We start from the raw sequence: 12,500 nt of genomic DNA on the forward strand, positions 1-12,500 counted from the left end.
AAAGCATGCTAAAGTTACCAAGTTACCAGTGAATGCCTTGAAAAAATACGGTGGTTTTGTCTCAGGTAATCCTTTTTTATATATGTTTCAGAGATCAAATGCTCTGAACTTTGTATACTAGAAATGCACAATATTAATGTGACTATGCTATAAATTGTTTGAAAAAGAAAAAGCGCAAAGAACATAGAAAGAACAAAGCAGAATATATAATTTGATATTAATTTTGTGTCAGATTTTGAGAATGCTCAGTCTTGATTATCGGATTACATGCTTAATTTGCCTCTCTTTTGTAATTAAGAATCTGATTACTTAATGAGAAATGTTTGAATTGCTCTCCATATATTCACACCAAGTATGTTAGCAGTCATACTTTTTTTCTGTTTACCTCTGATGAAATGAAAAAATAGTAGGATTTAGAAGGGATGGTAAAGAAATGTTAAACATACTCACTTTCTGGTTAATGTCAAGTTTATGAAATATAGCATGTCCATTATTTCTTAGTTTTATAGCAAATATGAACTAAATAGTTACAAATGATAACAGACATAGAGAATACTGGGTATTAAAGAGTGGTTTGTATAAGTTAGATATAATTTATATAATTTTGGAACTGATGAAACTGATGAAGCTGCATATGATAGTCTGCCACAGGCTGTTTCTTGAATTTTTTGTTGCCACTGATATGAATATTAGATTCTTGCAGCAACTTATAGTTTTGTGAAAAACATGATATTATGAGATAATTGTTAAATAGCTAGCTGTGTCCCAAATAACTGTATCCTCTCTCTTCATGAGGTCCATTTATAGTTTCATCAATAAATGAATGATAATGGATGTATCAAGTTTATGCTGTAAGTTGTTTGCTGCCACTGGTGCTCTATGTTTGGTCACATGTGTTTATGTAACTAATATTTGTCAGAAAATAATGGAATAAGTAGATTTAATTTGAAAATCTTGTTTTTGACTACAGGTGTAATGTGGTGTGTTAAGATTAATGTGCTTTTATTCCAAATAACATTATCACATTGAAGAACCTTATTATAGTCTTAGCCTATGAACACACTTGGTGTGAATAAATGGATAGTGACCCAGACATTTATATAAACCAATCAGCTTCATAGCTATACAAGAGGACCTTTGGGCAATTTTGGTTAGGATATTACTAGTTCCAAATATGACACTGTTAGCATAGTCAACTCAGTCAACATAGACTCACTCTATGCTAAGCAGTCATTTAGATAGAGAGCTTCCATTTCTTTTGACACTGAAGTGTGGTAACTCCTTTATTTAAGGAAAAACAATGTATCAATATCAAAAGACAAACTAAAGCTGTGTCCACACTGGCTGTCAGCTGGCATAAGTGAACTTAAACAAGGTTTAAAATCCCAAGCATACAAGTGCAAGTGTATGTAGGAGAGCATGATCTATTGTAGGAGAAGTTAATAATAAACTTTCCTCATGCCCCGACAGTTTAAGCAATTCAATGATGTCACATAAAATAATTGACAGTAAACATTTTCTCAGATTACTCATAAAAATGTTCATTCAGTGAGGACACAAACAAACCAGCATCCTGCCAATGTAGAGGCTACCTAAGAATTAAGAATGCCACATCTTTGCTTTGTAATCGTATACAGTATCACAGACAAGCTTCTTGACTAAGAGTAATTTGCTCAGGATATTATAAGTGAAAATGTTGAAACTTAAATAGATGATAATTTGCACATCATTGTTTTGAAATCCAGATTTGAGTAGTTTTCCATGTCCTGTAGATAAAGGTTATTAAATGGTTTATTACATATGTATTTTACAATATTTGTATAAGTAATCTAATATTCCAGGTATAGTTAAGAATATTTTCAGTCATAGCTTAATAATTTTAAATTTCAACTTTGTATTAGCTGAATATAGAAGTTCATACTGACATAGTAATGGGAGTGTTATGTATTAACATACACTAAATTATGGTAATACTTCATGTCATCACTGGCTTGTTTTCTGCATAATACATAGAAACTCATTTGCAAAATAGTATTTTTTTAGCTTGTTAAATTATTTGGCATGCTCTGTTGCTGTAGTTAGTGGAAGGTTTCACAGTTAGATCTTAGAAAGAGGGAAGCTCACTTAGAACAGATGAAGGGGGGCTCTCTACCATGATGGCTGCCAGAAGTGGTTGATTACATTGTGATGTCATTGCAGTCAGTTGAGAGAAAGCATCATAGTTTTAATGAATTACTTTCATGTAATAGTTGTTTATGTCTACAGTGCAGTTTCTTTTCTATATTTATTTTTTTAGTTGACTGTTATAGATAATTCCTAAGAACACTTAATTTTCCTGTTTCATATAAAAAATGTGTATATAAAGTAAGGCTGTTTATCAGTTAAGGTTTTAGGTTTGCGGCAAGTGAAGGTGTAAATTTGGCAGTTACAATTCATCATTGCATGTAAAAGAAATGTATTTTAGAACAGTGTTGAGGGTGAAAAATATTTAGCTGAACCAGTCATGAAACATTTTCAGTATGTAAAGAGTTATATTATATTAGTAAATGTGAATGAAGGTACTACAAATCTGACCTTAGTACTGTGTCAGAAAAACTCACTCTATGATTACATTTTTTTTTTTTTTTTTTTAAATGAGCCTATCTTTCAATACAGTACTTTTTAAACATTTTATCAACATGGTGTAGCAGGGGTCTTCAACCTTTTTTGGTCCAAGGGCCAAATTTTAAATGTTAAGGGGCTTAAGACCACAAATGCATGTTGCATTAATACATGAAAGTGCATATAAAGCTCAGTTCAAAATTGCATATGAAATATGTATGGCTTAAATCAGTTTGATAAAATTCATGGAGATGAATTATATTTTGTATATTTTGCCCTGATAAACAAGCAGTGTTTGTCTTTTCCCAACTTATAATCGAGATGGGTTCTTTTGCCTACAGTCTAAATGGGAGTTTATGGGTTTTTATTGGATATAGATATATTTTTTCATGATTAATTTCTTCAATTTGTTCAAATTCAGACAAAGCCTACTGACCACTCATATATGCTTGCCAGGCCACATGAAACCTGCAGACTGCTGGCCCTACAATGGACAGCATTCTTCTCTAGAGACTAAACTAAATTAGGAATCGGTGTTTATTATATGGTTAAAAGTATATGTAGTAAAAAATTTTGTTAAACTTTTCATACTGATTAGAAGACTCATGGTATTATGATGCTATACTGTATAATAATATCTAAATATTTGTTAACTCAATGCCGACGGGTATGACGTGTACGCACGTGCTATGCCCACTGTGAGTACTTGTTTGATTGTTTTTACACATAGATGGCTACACTTGTGCTAAGTCACCAATGAGCCAGTTACGAGTACTGCCTGTCTCTCCCATTTACCCTTTTCTTTGATTTATGAAATATTTTACATTATTTTATTTTGCTGTTACTAATGTGTAACATTGTAATAATTATAATATTTATAATAAGAATAACACCATCGATATTCATAGCACTTTCAAATTCAGGTATGGTCACAAGGTCTACTAATTGACTCCTTTATGGCTAAGCACTAGCAGAGCCATCTATGGGCAGACATTTCACAAAAAATATAGAAAATAGGCACAGCATTTTCCCCATTTTTTGTTCATTTTCCCTGGCGGCATTGGGTTAAGAAAATATTGTTCAGTATTCTGTCAGTTGTTTTTTTAATTCCACTTTTGGATCTTAAATACTTTTATACAGTAAATTCATAACACACAGAAGGCTGCAAGGTGTTGTTCAAATGTTTTAAGAGAATTGTGCTCAGGATAATTTTAATTTTTTAGCATTAGCTCTCAATTAAACTTACAGAGGAAAGTAACTTTAATAGTTCATATGTATAAAAGCACACTTTTTAAATGTAAATATTGTGAAAAAAATATGAAATTTACTTGTCTGTCTGAAATATTTCCTTTTCAACTAGTGTCCAGAAGTTACTTTGAGGACCTTCGTTATACAGAAAATATTAATGTTTTGTGCAATTTGCATAGAATTTACAATAGATTGGTGATGTGGAATCCATCCATTGTAATGAATTTAATGATTAAGAAATTTCAGAATGGACTGAAAATATTTCAACATTCCATTCCAAATAGTCTCTTTGCTATTAGTAATATATCTATTTAAAACGGGGACTGAAGTAAACTCTCATAAATAGTTACATATATGTGACTCAAATGTGATTCCCTGTATTTTGTTTATTTTTATCAATAGTAGTCATTTTGAGGATGAGGAAATCATACCTACACAGATCATATAAACATTTCCCTGTATACATTAGACTCTGGTGAGGAAAAGGTATCATTCTGTCAGTTCCTGTTTTAAGTTTATCATTTGGTACGCAATATACACTTAAACATACACATTTTCTGTTACTGTTAATTCATTTTGGTAATTGTTAATTGAGGTTTAAGTATATGTTAACTTTCAATTATGTGGTGATATTGTTAGGATAATGTCAGAAATACCTCATACTTATGGAATCTTACGTATTATGGCAATGCTTTTATTTTTTTATTGATTTACATTTTTCTAGGAAGATTTTCCAGAAACTTAATATTTTATCAGTAATGTGTTGATATGTGAATATAGTATCCAATTGACCATGCTGTTGGGCTCAGCATAAAACTCAACTTAGAAAAGTTACAATGAAATAGAAATGGAAATGAAATATTTGGGTACTTATAGAATGATACTGCACTCGGTGTTCACAGTTATATGACAAACTTGTTTTTCCTGTGAATGATGTTGATGATACCCAAGGCTGCTACCCAAAGATTACAAGGAAATAAAATATAATTTTGACTGATGTTATTTATCTTGTCAGAGATTATGAAAAAAAAAAAACAAAAAAAAACTTGTTAACCTCTTCTTATTCTCTGCCTTATGTTTTTTCTTTTTTAAATAAATCTGATGCTGAACTTGAATGTGCCTTCATGAAGGGAATAATTTCAGGCACATAGTGATTACACATAATATGTATTTAGAGAATTGACTTTCATAGCTTCCTTTTTAATGACATGGTAGATATTAAACCATCTTTAAGAAAAAAACATTAACTTTGGAACCCTAAATGTATACTATAATGTTTTTGGCCATATGTGGATGTGAAGTTAAATACAACCTATTTTTACCAACTTGCTTCTGTGTATAGTAAGATATTTCTTGTTTAAATATTTTCCTTTGTATGATGTGTTTACTTAGTTGACAGGAAATGTTAATATTCTATGTTGTATATATTGTTTGTTTTGCTTCTCTGAGCCTGATTTGTATTAATTAACTGGAAGATGCCATGCAAAGTTTTAGTTTTGTTGTTATTATTTTGTCATGAAAAAAATATAAATATAAAATGTGTATCATTCTCTTTGTTATGTCATATATACCCACTACTTACATCAGCTGGGATAAGAAATGATTCAGATAATTAATAAGATGGGACTATTGATTATTTGCCAATGGACATGATGTGTATGTATGTGCCATGCCCACTGAGTTACTCGTTTAATTGTTTTTACACATAGATGCTACACTTGTACTAAGTCACCAATGAACCAATTATGAGTACTGCCTGTTTCACCCGTTTACCCTTTTCTTTGATTTACGAAAATATTTGATGTCATCTTATTTTGCTGTTACTAATGTTTATAACATTATAGTAATTATAATGTTTATAATAAAAATAACATCATCAATTTCTTTCTTTCTTTGTTGGATTTCTTGGCTATCAACCAACAGCATGTGGCCAAGGTTATTAAGCCAATGGATCCTATTCATTCTCTTAATCTGCATAAGGTCATAAAGTTTTTGTCTCCCTTAGAAAAGTGATTACTTTACTTATTATTTTTTCATTGTTTGATTAAAGATTTGATGTAAAACTTTTATTTTTTATTCTCAGATATTTATTGTCTATTGTTATTGTATTTTGGGTGTATTGTTGATATACGGTAAAGGGTGGAGGGAAAGTTCTTTTTATATAGGGAGTGAGGTGGGTGATTCTAGTGGCATTGACCCAGAGACAGGCCAAAACCACGTCCTCCCTTCTTACATTCCTGTGGGATGTATCCCACTGTTCTGTTCTTGTTTTATGTTGTTTATTTTTTGTAAGTTGGTCCACTCACTTTGTCACAGATGTATTTTTGCTTTTATAAGAGACACAAAACACCTGAGATCTGTACGAACTTATGTTAATGTCCAGAACGTTAGTTGACCCAGCCAATTTGTCAGCCTATTCATTACCATGGATATCAGAGTGGCCTGGTACCCATTATTAGCTTGATTGATTTGTTGGCACCATGTAACTTATGAATGATATTACCCAGCAGTTCATTTTTAGTGGTTTCTAATAATTTAATAGCTATAAGTGAATTTAATGAATCTGAAAAAATAACTTCTGTTGTGGGTCGTCGATAGTGCAAAATCGATAGCTTTATCGATGGCAAAAAGTTCAGCAAGAAAGATTGATGTATGATTCGGCAGTCTGAACTTAAATTCACATTCAGTCGACCATACACCCGCACCCACACACGCATCTGTCTTGGAGCCGTCGGTATACATATGACTCATCTGTCTTGGAGCCGTCGGTATATATATGAAAAAAGGGAGATGTTAAATAAGGATCTCTCTGAACCTCTGGCGTACCTCCACCTCCGGCGCCATGGCCGATGGAAGCCAGGCTTCCATGATGGAAAAGTTGGGGGTTTCCCATGGCACTATGTTTGACTGAACCAGGGTATTGATGGTAGAGATCTATACCGACAAAGGGCCTAGTACCTCTATTGCCATTAGGGTGGCTCGGGTGGCTCGGGTCTCGAGCCACTTTTGCAACATAGGTCAGTGCTAATATACCGAGTACATTTTAGGGCTCCACCACACACACAAACAAGCATTCTGTACAGCATCCAAACCTTTCAAACTTGTCTTCGATGCCGAGCCATACACGGTTGACCCATAATCTACTTTAGACCTAATCATGGCTTTATATATCATTAGCAAAGACTTTCTGTCAGCTCCCCATTTATTACCAGAAATGCACTTTAATAGATTTAGTGCTCTTTGACATTTATTCTTTAACTGACCAACGTGGTCTTTCCAATTAAGTCTACGATCATGGAGTACACCAAGAAATCTAGGGAGAATTTTGAATAGGTATTGGGTGATTGTCTAGAGTTAGCTTGATGTTCGGCTTCCTCCTATGTGAAAAAAATACCCCAATACTCTTTCTTGTGGAAAACTTAAAAACTCCATAGGAGGCCCCAGTTATGAATCATATCCAGTGCCAGTTGGATGTGATTTGCTGAGTATTCTGCCTTACTGCTGGAATGCCATAATGCACAGTCATCAGCGTACAGTGAGTATTTAAGATTCCGAGGGGGAGCTGGTAAGATGTCATTTATCATACATAGAAATAATGTTGGTGACAAGACGCTTCCTTGTGGGACCCTGTTTACCTGGACAAAAATGTCTGAAAAAGTGACATTATCAGAAAATAATTTGAAAGCGAAAGTTCTGTCAGAAATTAAATTTAGAATATAACAAGGCAAGTAATCCATAAGCTTAAAGTTTTCTGAGTAGGCCATATCGCCATGTCATGTTGTAGGCTTTTTCTCTATCTAAAAATACTGAAATCATTTTTTTGGGCAATTGCCTCTTTAATATGACTGTCCAGTTTTACTAGTTGATCGAGAGTTTGGCGTCCTTTTCGGAAGCCGCACTGCTCGTCAACTAGGAAATTACTGGATTTTTAAAAATGCAATAGCCTAATGTTAACAATTCGTTCCATGACCTTGCATAAGCAACTTGTCAACGCAATTGGTCGGTAGTAGATGGCAGATCTGGGATTACCCCCTCCTTTCAATACGGGAATGATGTGGGCGAAGTGCCATGAGTTTGGAAAAGTATGGCTTTTCCAAATTTCATTGTACACTTTTAACAACTTAATCATAGCATCATGATTAAGATGCTTATCACCTCATATCGAATCTCATCGGGGCCTGGGGATGTTCCTCTACAGTCTTCTAGGGTTCGGACAAGCTCATCCATTGTTAGATCTTTATTATAATCAAGTGAATAGGTTGCAGCACTGCCGGTTCCTTGTGGTCAGGAATGCAGGATGGTAATTGTCTGAGCTGCTTGTATGAGAGAATTGCCTGGCGAGCGCATTAGCAATGTCTCTAGGTGAATCGAAATTAGTACCCTCGTGCATGATGTTATTAATTTTTAAAGATGTTTTTTTCTCATTTATTTTATTGACAGTGGACCAATCCTCTGATATTTTTGTAGTGCTGTTAATTGTAGAGACAAAGCTCTGCCAGGAGTCTCTTTCTGCTTGTCTTATTATTCTACGAACCCTAGGTCTTACTTCTTTGTAGTTGCAAAAGTTCTTGTTATTGATATTATTTTTGAAAAGCCTGTAGGCCCTATTGCGTTGGCACAGCGCCCTGCGGCAATCTGGTGTCCACCATGGAACTCTATGCTTATCGCTATCTGTCGAAGTTTTAGGAATGGATAGCAATGCAGCTTCTAAAATCGAATACTGAATATTGTTTACTTTATCATGAATGGTTTCTCCAACAAGTTCGAGCTTGACAATCCTTGTGAAGGCGACCCAGTTTGCTCTTTTTACGTTAAATTTAGGTACTGAAGGCGTTCTCACTGTGTCGCATGAATATTCAATAAAAGTAGGAAGACGGTCGCTTCCCAACGAGTCGTCAATGGTGTGCCACAGGCACTTGGCTGCTATTGATGAAGAGACCAGTGTTGTCAACAAAGATCAAATTACCGGTATTATCGTCCACCCGCGTCGAACTACCATCGTTCAGAAGGACTAAATCAGACTCGTTAATCAACTTAACTACTTGCTCACCTCTACCATCCACCCGCAGGTAACCCCATAACGTATGGTGAGCATTAAAATCACCTAGAATTACTTTATTTTGTGGCAGACTATCCTGAAGAGGAAAGAGCTCATCATAGATTATCACATTATCAGGTGGGCAATAAACTGAACATATAGTCAGATACGTGCCATTAAGTTCTTACTTTGCATGCGACAAACTCCAAAGTAGAATCAATAGTCACTTCAGTAAAAGGGAAGCTTTGGTAGATGTAAATGGCGACTCCACCCTACCCCTTCTCTCACGATTCCTCCGACATAAAAACGGTAGTTCCTCAGCGAAACGACAGTTAGGGCGGGCGCTTAGGACGAGGCAAATAATTTAAGGTCATTTACTTTAGATCTAAGACTTCGACAGTTCCATTGTTTAATGGTCAACGCGAAGATTACGTTTTATGGGGTTTAGAAGTGCCTTGTCCGCCATTTTTTTTTCTTTTTATGGGAAGGACGCTCATCCTCTCCCTCGCTTCCCGGAGACCTCTCTCGGGAGGGTTTGGAGACAGAAAACTCCATGTCCTGCACCTCCTGGCGAGGGAGACGACTGGCAGATTGCGGCCTGCTTCTCTCTCGAGAAACCGATTGCGAGCCATGCGAAGTCCTCACAGGAGTATCCCGGACAGGGAGGTGCGATCCGGACTGTGATTCGGTATCAGAATCCTTAGGATGTTTATGCTGGTTTGATGCAGCCATTTGATCGACCAAGATAGTCAATTGATATACTTTAATTCTTTAACGATTTGCTTCAGTCAGCAGTTTCTTTAACCTTAGCTGCAAGCTGTTGACTGACATTACTTGCACTAGGGGTGATGTAGGTTACATAGGAAGTATAGGGTTTGTATTTCAAACTTTCCACTTTCCTCCTAGCTTCAGTATAACTAACTTCATGCTTTCTCACATATGCTAATGTCTCAGTCTCCTTTTTCAGGCTGCTGCACTCAGCAGAGCCTGACTAATGGGGACCTCCACAGTTAGCACATTTGGAAATCTGACTAGTACGTGTGATGATGTCATGGGCTTCAGTACATTTACGGCAAACAAATTTATTTAAGTCTTTATCATTACTTCTTAATGAGGTGTGTCCGAATTTTTGGCATCTATTACAATTCATTGGCTTTTGGATGTAAGGTCTTACTTGGACACGTTCATATCTGACATTGATATACTCAGGGATTTTATTCAAAGCAAAGGTAAAAAAACACAGACCAGTTTTCGTTCGCACATTCCCATCCATCTTGATCATACGATGAACGTCCACTACGTCTTGGTCCTTCATGCTCTCGGGTATTTCACTTTCTTCCATTGTCCTCAAATCCCTGTGAAAGATTACTCCCTTACAGGTATTTGGGCCAATAGGAATAGTTTCTCTAACTCGGAGATCATGAATTTTAAGTAAATCTGGGAGTTATATTGTACTTTAACAAGGAGGCTTCCATCTCGCAATTTTTTGACAATATCAAAATCGCCGTCCATTTGACCATCAAGGACCTTTTTGATGATAAAGGGGTTCATGTTCCAAAGCGATTGATTTTCATTCACGCATTTAACATTCGCGAACCTTGCATTCTCGGTGGGGATTTTGAAAAGAGGTCTTCTAGGTTTGTCATTAGTAGGGGTTCCATCTCGCAATTTTTTGACAATATCAAAATCGCCGTCCACTTGACCATCAAGGACCTTTTTGATGATAAAGGGGTTCATGTTCAAAAGCGATTGATTTTCATTCACGCATTTAACATTCACGAACCTTGCATTCTCGGTGGGGATTTTGAAAAGAGGTCTTCTAGGTTTGTCATTAGTAGGGGTTCCGTTGTTCACAGTCGAAATGGTCATAGAGTGGTCATGAGGAGGAGAAGGGGTAGCCGGGGTATCATTCATCCTGGGTATCGGACCAGGTCCGACCCCTTAGCCCGAAACCGTAGTCCTAAGGAGATCAAAAACTCTTAACTTATGGTATCAACCTAACTACAATAGCTAAGAGAGTAAGGCAGTTTTCCGTCTCCCCCCCCCCCCCTAGTGGAAGCCTGGTTGTGTTCTCCAGTACCATAGATGGACCGAGTTATGTGGAGGACACCTCCTTACTGTCGAACTTGCCTAGGCGAAGGACAGTAATTCAATGCTCAACCGAAGCGAATATGGGGGTTCACAGGGAAGTACGGTAGGCTCAGGAAAGTCACATGAAGGGGAAAAGAATTTGGACTAAAAGAAAAAGTGCGCCCAAAAAAAGAAAAACTGGGCCTCCCTACCCAGGGGTCAAAGCCCACATGGGCTACCCTAGTGTAGTAGAGAGCTGCGGGTCTGAGGTGGGGTGCTGACTACGCCTACTGTAGTCTCGTGTCACCTGCAAAAATAAGAGCACTGAAGGTGCAGGCAAAGCACTATAAAATGCAAAAGGATCTGTAATAACAGGTTTTACTTTATTTCAAATGACTTTATAAACTCAAGCAATAATGTCAAGCGAGATGAAAATCCTGCCAATTCGAATCAGGTAAGGTCACAAGGTCTACTAATTGACTCCTTTGTGGCTAAGCACTAGCAGAGCCATCTATGTGCAGAGACATTTCACAAAATAATATAAAAAATGAGCACAGCATTTTCCCCATTTTTTATAAATTTTCCCCGGCGGCATTGGGTTAAAGCAATAACTCATTATTTATTACTGTTAACCAATACCTCTCATTATTCATTACTTGGCCTCATTGAAATTCCTAGTTGAATTAATTCTTTTGATGTAAGGTTATAGTGAAACCTTTTGAAACTAATTTTAAGGGACATTTGCAATTATATTAATACATTTAAACATCTAAAAATTGCTTGTGGTATATATTTATATATATATATAAATATATATATAGATATATATAGAGAGACAGATGATTAGTAAGATATATTTATACATAGAGAAATAGGTAGATACACACACACGCATGCACACACACACATACACATACACGTACACGTACACGTACACGTACACACACACACACACACACACACACACACACACACACACACACACACACACACACACACACACACACACACACACACACTAAAGATTTCCCTTGACCCACTTCCATGGCAGATATTAGTCTTTCTCTACGTAGGTCTTACCAAGAGTGACACACTTATCCCATCGTTTTATGCAGCTGTGGATTCCTCGCCTGTAGAAGTCTGCAGGTTGTATTTATGGCTTCAGAAATCAGTGTCTCATCATCTTGGAAACATCTGAACCATATGATAGTTGTGAACAGGGGCGTTGGCAACACCTTTGGTTATATTCTGCGCCTCTTGGTATTCATAGCCTCCCGCAATTTCTGTAGCAGTGAAGCGAAGTAAACTCCTGTAACTCAATCATCACTACATGCTGGTCCCAAAATAGTGTTAGCACGACCTTGCCTGCTGAGGGTGCGACACGTGCCTTTTATTTGGTGGTGGTGGTGAGTCAGAGTGCTTCCATTGTTTTGACTGGGCCATAGTTCTGGATCATAGTGATGGACCTAAGGTTCATCCTCGTAGTTTGTCTGTCAAAAAAGTTTTGGTTTGCTTGGCACATAGCCAAAAGAACCTTGGAAAA

The 12,500-nt window shown here is 36.4% G+C and overlaps 1 protein-coding gene across 1 annotated transcript in view; it reads left to right on the forward strand.

Moving 5' to 3' along the window:
- LOC125041469 (TLC domain-containing protein 2-like) overlaps positions 1 to 3,380 on the forward strand; it is a 38,527-nt gene extending 35,147 nt beyond the window's left edge. The window contains exon 6 of the mRNA XM_047636456.1: positions 1 to 3,380. This exon is cut by the window's left edge and continues 422 nt beyond it. The gene's annotated coding sequence lies outside the window, so the exon portion shown is untranslated.
- The last annotated feature ends 9,120 nt before the right edge of the window (positions 3,381 to 12,500 follow it).

Source organism: Penaeus chinensis, chromosome 30, assembly GCF_019202785.1.
Source record: "Penaeus chinensis breed Huanghai No. 1 chromosome 30, ASM1920278v2, whole genome shotgun sequence".
Classification (NCBI taxonomy): Eukaryota; Metazoa; Arthropoda; class Malacostraca; order Decapoda; family Penaeidae; genus Penaeus; species Penaeus chinensis.